Consider the following 12805-nt stretch of genomic DNA (forward strand, 5'->3'; position numbering starts at 1 on the left):
ATGGCATTTGCCAGTGCCAGCTTTATCACAGTAAAACAAGCACCCAAAAATGGCCCAGTTTGTTCAGCTCCAGAAGGCATAACATTTTCTTCATGCCTCTCTGGGAGGTTGTTTACGATCAGTAAGTGAGTCTGGCCCAGATTCCTTTCAAACTACTGCATCTGCATTGGAACTTGGAGTGTGTGAGATTTTGTGTGCACTCTTTAAGGGCAGAGTCTCTGTTTCCTATAGCTCTTCAGCTCTCCCAAATAAAAGTCTCACTTGTTTTCAAAGCCAGAGATTCTGGAGGCTTGTCTTCCTTGTGCAGGATCCCCAGGTTGGAGAGCCCAATATAACCCCAAGGAGCCTTACGTATTGGAGAGGACTTCTACAATTGTGATATTCTTCCCTTCTGTGGGTTGCTGACCCTGAGGTATTGGTTGTAACTCTACCTCATCTCCTACCCCTCCTACCCATCTTGTTGTGATTCCTTCTTTGTCTTTCATTATAGAAAATACTTCTGCCAATCTTCAGGTTGTTTTCATAGGCGGTTGCTCTGTAAATAGTTTAATTTTAGGGTGTTTATGGGAGAAGGTGAACCCAGGGTCTTCCTATTCTGCAATTTTGAACACTTCACTTTCTGTAATTCTTATCTAGCTATATCATGAAGGAGGAACCCAGTTAAGGATAATTACACAATAAAAGTGAATGATACATTTGGGCATATGACCTGTATTTTTCTCACATCTGACATAAATGGGATATGTAGAATTAGGCAAAATAGTTACCATCTCTGTGATTCACTTTCTTCCCATTTTTAAAATAAAGAGCTTAGATTAAATGTTATTTAAACATTTTCTGCTCTATTATATTATTCTCAAAACTATTTCATTCATTCAACAGTAAATTATAAAGTTTTGAACACTGATTATGCTCTCTCACCTGTGCTACTAGCTATGACAAACAAATTTGAAAAATGTTTCCTGCCTCTTAGAAATTTGCAGTTTAGGCAGTGGAGGCAAGATGTACATGGCTTATTAAGAAAAAATGTCACTAATATGCCATAAAAGTAGCTCTCAATTAACTTAAAGAATAAAAATCAATTATTTTTGCTAAGACAAAATGATAACTAGAGAAGGGTAATGCAAGAGGACTTCTCCCAACAAACTGTTAATTTCACTGAGGAGGTATATTTATACACATAACTTCCAATGTCTGAGTCTCTCAAAAGAAAAACAACTGGGCAATGTTTCTCATGATAGACGTTCTTGGAATAGGACATTTTGATGCTAAACTTTGATTTGTATATTTTTTTCTTCAGGAATATAGCAATATCATGATGTTAAAACTTTTTTTTCTGTGGTCTTTTGTAGGGAATAATCAAAAGGTGAGAAAGATTCTGAGTGTGTTTGGAACATCTTGTATATCCAGATAGTTATGAAGGGTCAAGATAGGAATCAGAGGAAAGGAAATGGAAAACTGAGTTCTTGAAACTTAATCCAGCTTTAAAGGAAAAAGCTTGCTGTTTCTTGCTAGATCATATTTCTACACTTTAAAGACCATTTTGGCAGGTTGGGAACATATATGATAATAAGGGGTAAAAACTTTAATCAGAAATTGACATGAATTTGATTGGAATGATCTATGATTCCTGAGTATGATAACCATAATGCAGTAGAAAATCAATTGTGAAATACCAGTAGTCCTTATATACTATATAGCTAATATATCAAAATTTAAATAAGTCAGTTAGTCTCCTTTACAAGATTGAAAAGCCTTTAAGTGAGTGAATATATCTTGTCTTTTTATGTGACTGTCTATGTTTAGTTTTCTTGCTAGGTATATTGTAGGTGTTTCTTAATAACATAGCTTTTTCAATCAACTGGAAAAGAAAGAAATCCAGCTTTTTCCTTTTTGGTTCAAAATTCCTGGTCTTTATTTTCTATTCAACCTGTTCTTATACCTAAGAATCTTCAAATGCCCTGGAAGATAAGTGTGTTTCATTTTACTTGAAATTCAGGAACAGATGGAGTTACAAATCAATTCTCCATTAGAAATCAATTTTGCAATTAGGCTGCAGAGCTGCTGAAATGCTCTCATTCAAGAAATTTGGGTTATTCTTTGGACCAACTACTGGCATGCTAATGTTGACTTCAGTGACCAACTGGAGACAGACTGTGACCAAAAGACTTAGAAATTATATTGCTCCAGAGCCATTAAGTGCCTTCTTCTAATCAATAGAATTTGATGAGGAGCCATTTAATACCGATACCTTGGAGACTAAATTTATCTGTATTGCTAAACATGCTCTGATTTTTAAATTCTTTTTAATGCAAATGAAAATAACATCTAAATCAGAGATTACTGAAAGATATAGGGGGTCTATGTTAGAATGACAGTCTGAAACTAAATGAGTCCACCCACTAGGCTAACAAGTGTTTTTAGTATCACTAAGAAATCAAAAGACATGTTTTTCCTACCAGGCTCCTACGTCAAAAATTTTGCACCCTGCTTTCAACTTTGTAGCAAAGCTGTTTGACTCCCAAAGGCTCTTCAGATAAACATACTTTCACTAAATATAATACTTCTGTGAGATACTCTGACAACCCTGGGTTTTCCAAGCTTATTATCCAAAAATATTCTCTCATCCTGAATTAATTCATGTTTCAAATGAAAGCTGAAATAGCTTATCTAATGGAAGCTCAAAATACATTTTTATCAGTAATATTTTAATGACTCATAAACTGAGTCCTCAAAGGATAAAAATAGTTTTAAAAACCATTTTAAATGAGTTTCCCACTCTCTTTGTTATTTTTTTTTTCCTACTATAATTCAGGAAAGCCCATTTGCAATAAAATGCAAAGTGATATTTTCCTTTTCCTATATAGATATATAGATATAGACACAGATATAGATAAGTATGAGAAGGAGATTTATTATAGTAATTGGCTCACACAGTTATGGAGGCCAAGAAAACCCACAATCTGCTGTCTGCAAGCTGGAGAATCAGGAAAGCCTATGGTGTAAGTTAAAGTCCAAAGCCTTGAGAACTGGGGGACGTGATGATGTAAATCCTGATCTAAGTCCAAAAGCCCAAGAACCAAGGGCTCCAATGTCTGAAGGCAGGAGAAGATGGATGTCTCAGCCCAAGCAGAAAGTAAACTCACCCCTTTTCCACCTTTTTGTCTTATCTGGACCCTCAAGGAGTTGAATTATGCCCACCCAGATTGGTCCATTTGCTTTATTCAGTTTACCAATTCAAATACTAATGTCTCCCAGAAACACCTTCAAAGATATACCCAGAAGGGCTTCCCTGGTGGCGCAGTGGTTGAGAATCTGCCTGACAATGCAGGGGACATGGGTTCGAACCCTGGTCTGGGAAGATCCCACATGCGGTGGAGCAACTAGGCCCGTGAGCCACAACTACTGCGCCTGAGCGTCTGGAGCCTGTGCTCCGCAACAAGAGAGGCTGTGATAGTGAGAGGCCCGCGCACCACGATGAAGAGTGGCCCCCGCTTGCCACAGCTAGAGAAAGCCCTCGCACAGAAACGAAGACCCAACACAGCCAAAATAAATAAATAAATAAATAAAAATGAGGAATCAATTTAAAAAAAAAAAAAAAGATATACCCAGAATTAATGTCATACCAGGTATCTTGGCATCCCTTAGCCAGTCAATTTGAAACGTAAAATTAACCATTAGAAATACCATTTGGGGAGACTCATATTAATTGGTATCAAAATATCAGATGATTCCATTTTAGTAGATGTGATAGGTTAAGGAAGAATTATTCCTTCTTTCACTTTCTGACCCTTGTGAGACCATAGGAAATGTACCCTAAAGAGCAATCCAACTGGTGTCTCCAGGGAGATACTTATAAAATTTAACTGTGGGGTCAAGTCACTCACGGGGTCCCACATCTTCACAACAGACTGTGATAATGCCACAAATGTTGTCTTGACTTGGTCATAGGTGCCATGTCTGCTCCTACATTGATCTTGTAGATAAGAGAAACAGGTAACAATTGAGAGCCAGTTAGCATAGGTCAGAGGTGGGGTTGGGGTAGTATTAGAGTAAGCCTGAGTCTTGAATAGCTTCAGCTAGGTCCTGATGAGAACTCTCAATATGCATGTAATTGTATCAGGGATTCAGCATTTCTGTCTTAAACTTGAGTTGATAGGTCCAGCAATAAATTGGCCAGGCTTACTATTCAGAAATTTCCAAAACTCCATTTCTGGAGTAACTGGTAACAACTTTAATAATACTTCTAACCAAACACTTATTCATCTTTGAGAGAAGAAAAACAACATAGAATTTGAGTCAATTCAAGAAAAACTCAAATTCCTGAATTGCTTGTATAGTAGAGGATTGGAATAAATACTAGCTGGGTATATAGTGACTATAGCATTTATGCTTTCAATTTTTTTATTCTTTTATGTATAAACATTAAAAACCAAATAACTTTTAAAATGATCACCAAAACTATATTACCTGTTCATCCCATGAATAACCATCACACGGTACCACATCTGGAATACAACAAATCAGACTCTTTAAGATGCACGGAGAAATTTCAAAAGCATAAATAATAAACAAAAAACCCAACCAACAGGTAATCCTAAATGGTAAAAAAAACTTTAGAGGAAAGGTGATTAAAAATATGCAAATTATAACATTTTGCAAACATATGCAAATTATAAATTATAACGTGTTGAATAACACAAATATTTTCCTCCTATCCTAAGGCAATGATGAGCAATATTTTCTCTGAAAAATAAACATACTAGTCAACATATATGCTGGTAATAGCAAACTGTAAATAATCTTGGTGAATATGTGTTAGCCTATACCATTGCTATAGGATCTGGCAAGAAAATATAGTTGGGAAATACCATTACAGTCTATTAATGTTATACAGCTGATGTTAACCTTCAGCTTGGACTAATGATCACTTATGAGTACTACTGAAAATGTTGGCAACAACTCAAAGAATTTGCTGTATATGTTCTGAACTGTAGATGCCTTCTAGGATTTTTGTCCATGTAAGTTTGTTCATGATGTTAAGTAATATAGACTTCCATGACAATTCTTAAATTTCTTTCTGAGGTGATCCTCAGAACAGTGAACTTTCACGAAGATTCTGTGTCCTTGTAAATCTACAGAAGAGCAAATCTTGAACAGTGCTTGAGACATTCCAATTAATCTATAGAAAAGAACTCTCTGATTACTTTTATTTGTATCATTCATTTTTTAAAAATATCCTTTTATTTCATTACCTGTTTGGTAGAGTATATAGTCTCATTCATTTTTTTCTTGGAAATTTACTTTGGCTAAATTTACTTTAGAGAAGAGGAACTAGCTGATGGCTTCATCAAAGGCATTATTATTATACATAATAATTTCCCTAGTCATTATTACAGAAATTTATGTAGGCATTAGATAAATGACTCAGTTATATTTCATAGGCAGTAATGTCTTCACCAGGCTATTGATTCCCTTTGCAACAAGTAAATCTCTAAGCAATGGTTCATAGTGCAAGTAAATTATGAACTTTTATTAACGTAAAAGTTTTTTTCACTGTTAAATAGAGGGCAGTGATCTAAGTCTGACAAATTACAGGTCCCTATAGTCTATTAGGAGAATAGCAACAATCTAGCTTGAGCATTCAACTCTGTTTCCTTCAAAATAGAATGAACACCTCTTAACATGTAAATCCCAGAGAGTAGACTGATATATAAAAATTTTCAATAGGCCACAAAGCTGTCATTTTAAATTTAGTGTTTGTTTAGGATTTAGAGTAAAATCCACAACTGTTCAATTGTAAGGTTTAAGAGCAATGGTGTAATTCTTGTCATACTTAACATGTCATTCAGAAATATACATAGATATGTGTGTGTGTGTTTAGTTATTTTCATCCTTTAAACCAAAAATGGGGTTTACTTTTAAAATTTTTTAAGTCTTATGAAAGTATTTTATTTGTTATCTTAAAGTTGCTATGTCTTAATATTGACAAATTTTCTACAGTTTTTAACCCTAGCAATTAAAAAGTCAAACAGTAAGAGCCCAAATTATCTTGTAAACAATAAAATAACTGATTTATTTAGCAAAGTTTGATTAAGAGGCTATGATGCTTACACATGAAACTGGACACAAGGAAGTGGCTGAGCAAAGCAGAGATCGACTCTTCCCTCATGGACTGGTCTCATGCGGAAGACAGATGAAAAACTACAAACTAAACTAAACTAGACTAAACGAACAACTGCAACTGTACAAAGGGAACCTGCCCTAATGTGGAGGGTTGAGGTTAGTGAAGGCTGTAAGTTCCATGAGTTTGAGTTCATGAAGCAGATGGGGGAAAAAATAAAAACTATTCCAGGCATGGGAATTGGCATGTGGGGATGCCTGTATCAGGGAAGAGGATGGTAGGTGTGCAAACTAAGAGATGTCCAGTACTTCTCAGGGAACATGTTGGGGGCTATGTGAAGAGATGGGACTAAGGATTCAGTCTGATTATAATAACCTGACTAGCCAGGTTAATCATTCTGAATTTAATTCTAGCAGTAAGGGGAAGTGGTTGATGAAGAGTAAAAATATCACAGTTGTATTTTTAAGTGTTCACCTTGGAGTAGTATAGCGAACTGTAAGGAGACAGAATAAACTGTAGGAACATCATTAAGTGGCCTTTACAGAATTCCAGGCAAAGGATGATAGCCTTGTTTGGGATGATGAAGAGAAGTGGCACACTACAGAGTCATTTCAGATATAGCAATAAGATTTGGGGAAATATTCTAGAGTTACATACCTGGAATTATTGTTAGCATCTAGTCATGGTCTGACATTTTAGTATTTTTCATTGTCAAATTAGATATTGTTATTTTGTAAGAATATTTTATTATAAAAGTATTTTCCCTTAATTTTCATGAAAAGCACTCATCATTTATTTAGGTACTGTAAATATGGACTGTCATATTAATTCACTCTTGGCTTGCTAATATTTCTATGCTAATTGAAATGATATTATACTTATCCCAGTACCTAGAACCAGCTAAAAGATCATTTCTAGTTTCTAAATTCATGTGTAGACCCTGGAAGGCTAAATACTTGAGTCAAATAATATTATATTTTTTTTCAACATTACAGATCCAGACCCTCAGCCCTATATAGACCAATAAATGAGAATTGCTGGAGTGCTCTTGCAAAATTACATAAAAAAACAGAAACATAGATCTAAGTTTAAAAAGCTGCAACATTTCCAAATTGCCACTCTTAAAGTCTTTATAAGAAACTCCTTTTTATAAACCTTCTTTTTTTTTTTTTTTTTTTTTTTTTTGCCCTGTAAAAATATACAGTCTCTGGCTTCCAAAGTCTGTGACACAATACCTCACTCTGTTCGTGTTACCTGTTACAGTAGGAAATCTTAACCAGCCTTCTCTTTAACTCACCCATCTGGTTAACCAGGGGACCCTACTCCCTTTCTAAATCTTATGATTGATCCTGGCATCCAGATTACTCTCTATTTCATCTGCACTTCAGCTCTCCCCAATATGCTTATCAAGAGTTGGTGATATTGTCTCCTCAATAGGTTTATCCCAGTTTTACATAATTTTGTAATTATATAATGTAAGTATGTCACATGAACTGATAAAATATTGTGAGAAGAGAGTCAACATTTAAACTAATTTGAGAGTTTCAAAATGGTATGCTAATGATGAGTCTCAGCTCCTATACCTCTCAAATTGTCACTGAAATAGGGGTGGGCAAGATGGTTTAAAATTTGGCATTAAAAATCTACAATTCTGAACTCATAAATTCACAAGAATTTTAAATTCTTGCTCCACTTTAAAGATATCAAACCTTCAAAGTATGCACTATGCATTATGGATGTTTTATGCAAAAATATAACTCCATTTGGCAGACTTATTTTTAAAAATGGGTGTGTTGGCTCATCATCAAAGATTGAAAGATAAATATATATTTGTATGTTTTAAACAAATATAAAAAATTTAATGTATGTATCATTTAAAATTATTCCATGTTTTAACTGATGCCAATTAACCAGCATGAGGCCAGATCAGATATTTTATGGTCCCTAAAAGTCCCTGGCCACAGGACAGCCCAGACACCAAATATTCTTTGAATGAATTAGCAGTAAACATTTTGTCCTCTAGATTTTTACTCCCTGGGCTAAGATCTGGTTTCTCTGATTTACAACAGTCTCCACTTGACTTCTTGCCAAACAAACTCCTAACCAGATTGCTCTCATCTCCTCTCTTAACTGTCTTCTGTGACACCAGGATTCCACTGCAATTCATGACACATATCATGATCAAACCTTTCACCTCTGCCTCATACTGCCTCAGTAGTGAGAAGTTGTGTACCTCTGAACTTTTTGGTTATATTTCCTCTGCTAGGTACCAAGAGAGTAATAATCAAGATAGCACCATGTGCAGGCAAACTTTATCCAAGAGACTGCTGCCTGCTCTCTATTGATGGTACATTTCCTTGGAATAATTAAAGCAGGCAATTTGACCACAGATGCATTTCTCTTGTTAATCAGAAGGTCATTAGCCTTAATAAGATCAATCTGTGATTAGATTTACAATGTCTCAAACCAATGAAATGGAGCAGAGAGGAAATCAAATTTCAGTACATGTTTCATTTATCTCTAAGCTTCATCTTATGCCACAAAGCCTGAATAGTCTGTGGAGGTTATAAGTGCCTATCATGATGCCTAAATGATCAAAAATTCAGCAGATCAAAGAAATGCAAATTAAAATCAAAATGAGACATTACACCACACTTTTGAGAATGGCTATCATAAAAAGACCACAAATAACAAGTACTGGCAAGGATTTTGAGAAAAGGGAAACCTCGTACACTGTTGGTGGGAATGTAAATTCGTGCAACCACTATGGAAAACAGTATGGAGGTTTCTCAAAAAACTAAAATTAGAATTACCATATGATGCAGCAAATCTACTCCTGGGTATTTAGCTGAAAAAAATGAATTCAGAAAGATACATGCAACCCAATGTTCATAGCAGCATCATTTACAATTGCCAAGATATGGAAGCAACTTAAGTGTCTATCAACAGATAAATGGATAAAGAAGATGTGGTGTAGGGGAGGTCTGGGCAAGATGGCGGAAGAGTAAGATGCGGAGATCAACTTCCTTCCCACAGATACAGTAGAAATACATCTACACGTGGAACTGCTCCTACAGAACACCCACTGAACGCTGGCAGAAGACATCAGACCTCCCAAAAGGCAAGAAACTCCCCATGTACTTGGGTAGGGCAAAAGAAAAAAGAAATAACAGAGACAAAAGAATAGGGACGGGACCTCCACCAGTGGGAGGGAACTGTGAAGGAGGAAAGATTTCCACACACTAGGAAGCCCCTTCGTGGGCAGAGACTGCGGGTGGCAGAGGGTGGAAGCTTTGGAGCCACGGAGGAGAGCACAGCCACAGGGGTGCGGAGGGCAAAGTGGAGAGATTCCCGCATGGAGGATCGGTGCCGAGTAACACTCAACAGCCCGAGAGGCTTGTCTGCTCACCCTCCAGGGCAGGCAGGGCTGGGAGCTGAGGCTCAGGCTTCAGTCGGATCGCAGGGAGAGGACTGGGGTTGACGGTGTGAACACAGCCTGAAGGGGTTAGCGCACCAGAGCTAGCCGGGAGGGAGCCCGGGAAAAAGTCTGCAGCTGCTGAAGAGGCAAGAGACTTTTTCTTGCCTCTTTGTTTCACGGCACGCAAGGAGAGGGGATTCAGAGCACTGCCTAAATGAACTCCAGATACGGGCACTAGCCGCGGCTATCAGCGTGGACCCCAGAGACAGGCACGAGACACTAAGGCTGCTGCTGCCGCCACCAAGAAGCCTGTGTGCGAGCACAGGTCACTCTCCACACCACCCCTCCCGGGAGCCGGTGCAGCCCGCCACAACCAGGCTCCCGTGATCCGGGGACAACTTCCCTGGGAAAACACACAGCGTGCCTCAGGCTGCTGCAATGTCCCGCCGGCCTCTGCCACCACAGGCTCGCCCCGCATCCATACCCCTCCCTCCCCCCGGCCTGAGTGAGCAAGAGCGCCCGAAGCAGCTGCTCCTTTAACCCCGTTCTGCCTGGGCAGGGAAAAGACGCCCTCAGGCGACCTACACGCAGAGGCAGGTCCAAATTCAAAGCTGAACCCCGGGAACTGTACGAACAAAGAAGAGAAAGGGAAATCTCTCCCAGCAGCCTCAGAAGCAGCAGATTAAAGCTCCACAAACAACTTGATGTGCCTGCATCTGTTGAATACCTGAATAGACAACGAATCATCCCAAATTCAGGAGGTGGACTTTGGGAGCAGGATATATTAATTTTTCCCCTTTTCCTTTTTTTGTGAGTGTATATGTGTATGCTTCTGGGTGAGATTTTGTCTGTATAGCTTTGCTTTCACCATTAGTCCTAGGATTAGGTCTGTCCAGTTTTTTTTGTTTTTTTTTTTTTTACTTAAAAAATTTTTTTTCCTAATAAATGTTTACTTAAAAATTTTTTCCTTATTTTCTATAAAAATTTTTTAAATAAGTTTATTCATATTTTTTATTTTAAAAGATTAAAAAAAATTTTCTTAATAAATTTTTTTCTTAATTTTTTATTTTTTATTATAAAAAATTAATAAATCTATTTTTTAAAATTAAAAAAAAATTTCTTAATAAATTTATTCTTAATAATTTTTTTCATATTTTTTATTATAATAGCTTTATTTTATTTTATTTTATCCACTTTCTTTCTTTCTTTCTATTTTTTCTCCCTTTTATTCTGAGCTGTGTGGATGAAAGGCTCTTGGTGCTCCAGCCAGGCATCAGGGCTGTGCCTCTGAGGTGGGAGAGCCAACTTCAGAACACTGGGCCACAAGACACCTCCCAGCTCCACGTAATACCAAATGGCGTAAATCTCTCAGAGATCTCCATCTCAACTTCAAGACCCAGCTTCACTCAACGACCAGCAAGCTACAGTGCTGGACACCCTACGCCAAACAACTAGCAAGACAGGAACACAACCCCATCCATTAGCAGAGAGGCTGCCTAAATCATAATAAGGCCACAGACACCCCAAAACACACCACCAGACTTGGACGTGCCAACCAGAAAGACAAGATCCAACCTCATCCACCAGAACACAGGCACTAGTCCCCTCCACCAGGAAGCCTACACAACCCACTGAACCAACCTTAGCCACTGGGGACAGATACCAAAAACAATGGGAACTACGAACCTGCAGCCTGTGAAAAGGAGACCCCAAACACAGTAAGATAAGCAAAATGAGAAGACAAAAAAACACACAGCAGGTGAAGGAGCAGGGTCAAAACAAACCTGAACTAACAAATGAAGAGGAAATAGGCAGTCTACCTGAAAAAGAATTCAGAATAATGATAGTAAACATGATCCAAAACCTTGGAAATAGAATAGACAAAATGCAAGAAACATTTAACAAGGACGTAGAAGAACTAAAGAGGAACCAAGCAACGATGAAAAACACAATAAATGGAATTAAAAATACTCTAGACGGGATCAATAGCAGGATAACTGAGGCAGAAGAACGGATAAGTGACCTGGAAGATAAAATGGTGGAAATAACTACCGCAGAGCAGAATAAAGAAAAAAGAACGAAAAGAACTGAGGACAGTCTCAGAGACCTCTGGGACAACATTAAACGCACCAACATTCGATTTATAGGGGTCCCAGAAGAAGAAGAGAAAAAGAAAGGGACTGAGAAAATATTTGAAGAGATTATAGATGAAAACTACCCTAATATGGGAAAGGAAATAGTTAATCAAGTCCTGGAAGCACAGAGAGTCCCATACAGGATAAATCCAAGGAGAAACACACCAAGACACATATTAATCAAACTATCAAAAATTAAATATAAAGAAAACATATTAAAAGCAACAAGGGAAAAGACAACAAATAACACACAAGGGAATCCCCATAAGGTTAACAGCTGATCTTTCAGCAGAAACACTGCAAGCCAGAAGGGAGTGGCAGGATATACTTAAAATGATGAAGGAGAAAAACCTACAACCAAGATTACTCTACCCAGCAAGGATCTCATTAAGATTTGATGGAGAAATTAAAACCTTTACAGACAAGCAAAAGCTGAGAGAGTTCAGCACCACCAAACCAGCTTTACAACAAATGCTAAAGGAACTTCTCTAGGCAAGAAACAAAAGAGAAGGAAAACACCTACAGTAACAAACTCAAAACATTTAAGAAAATGGGAATAGGAACATACATATCAATAATTTCCTTAAATGTAAATGGATTAAATGCTTCCACCAAAAGACACAGACTGGCAGAATGAATAAAAAACAACACCCATATAAATTCTGTCTACAAGAGACCCACTTTAGACCTAGAGACACATACAGACTGAAAGTGAGGGGATGGAAAAAGATATTCCATGCAAATGGAAATCAAAAGGAAGCCGGAGTAGCAATTCTCATATCAGACAAAATAGACTTTAAATAAAGACTCTTACAAGAGACAAAGAAGGACACTATATAATGATCAAGGGATCGATCCAAGAGGAAGGTATAACAATTGTAAATATTTATGCACCCAACATAGGAGCACCTCAATACATAAGGCAAATACTAACAACCAAAAAAGGGGAAACTGAAAGTAACACAATCATAGTAGGGGACTTTAACACACACTTTCACCAATGGACAGATCATCCAAAATGAAAATAAATAGGGAAACACAAGCTTTAAATGATACATTAAACAAGATGGACTTAATTAATATTTATAAGACATTCCACCCAAAAACAACAGAATACACATTTTTCTC

The 12805-nt window shown here is 37.3% G+C and overlaps 1 long non-coding RNA gene across 1 annotated transcript in view; it reads right to left on the bottom strand.

The window, feature by feature from the left end:
• Positions 1–11296, bottom strand: part of LOC309610903 — a 54649-nt gene extending 43353 nt beyond the window's left edge. The window contains exon 1 of the long non-coding RNA XR_014234221.1: positions 10737–11296. This is a non-coding gene — a long non-coding RNA (uncharacterized lncRNA). The remainder of the gene's footprint in view (positions 1–10736) is intronic.
• Positions 11297–12805: the final 1509 nt, after the last annotated feature.

Source organism: Balaenoptera borealis (assembly GCF_965194805.1).
Source record: "Balaenoptera borealis genome assembly, chromosome: 14".
Lineage (NCBI taxonomy): Eukaryota > Metazoa > Chordata > Mammalia > Artiodactyla > Balaenopteridae > Balaenoptera > Balaenoptera borealis.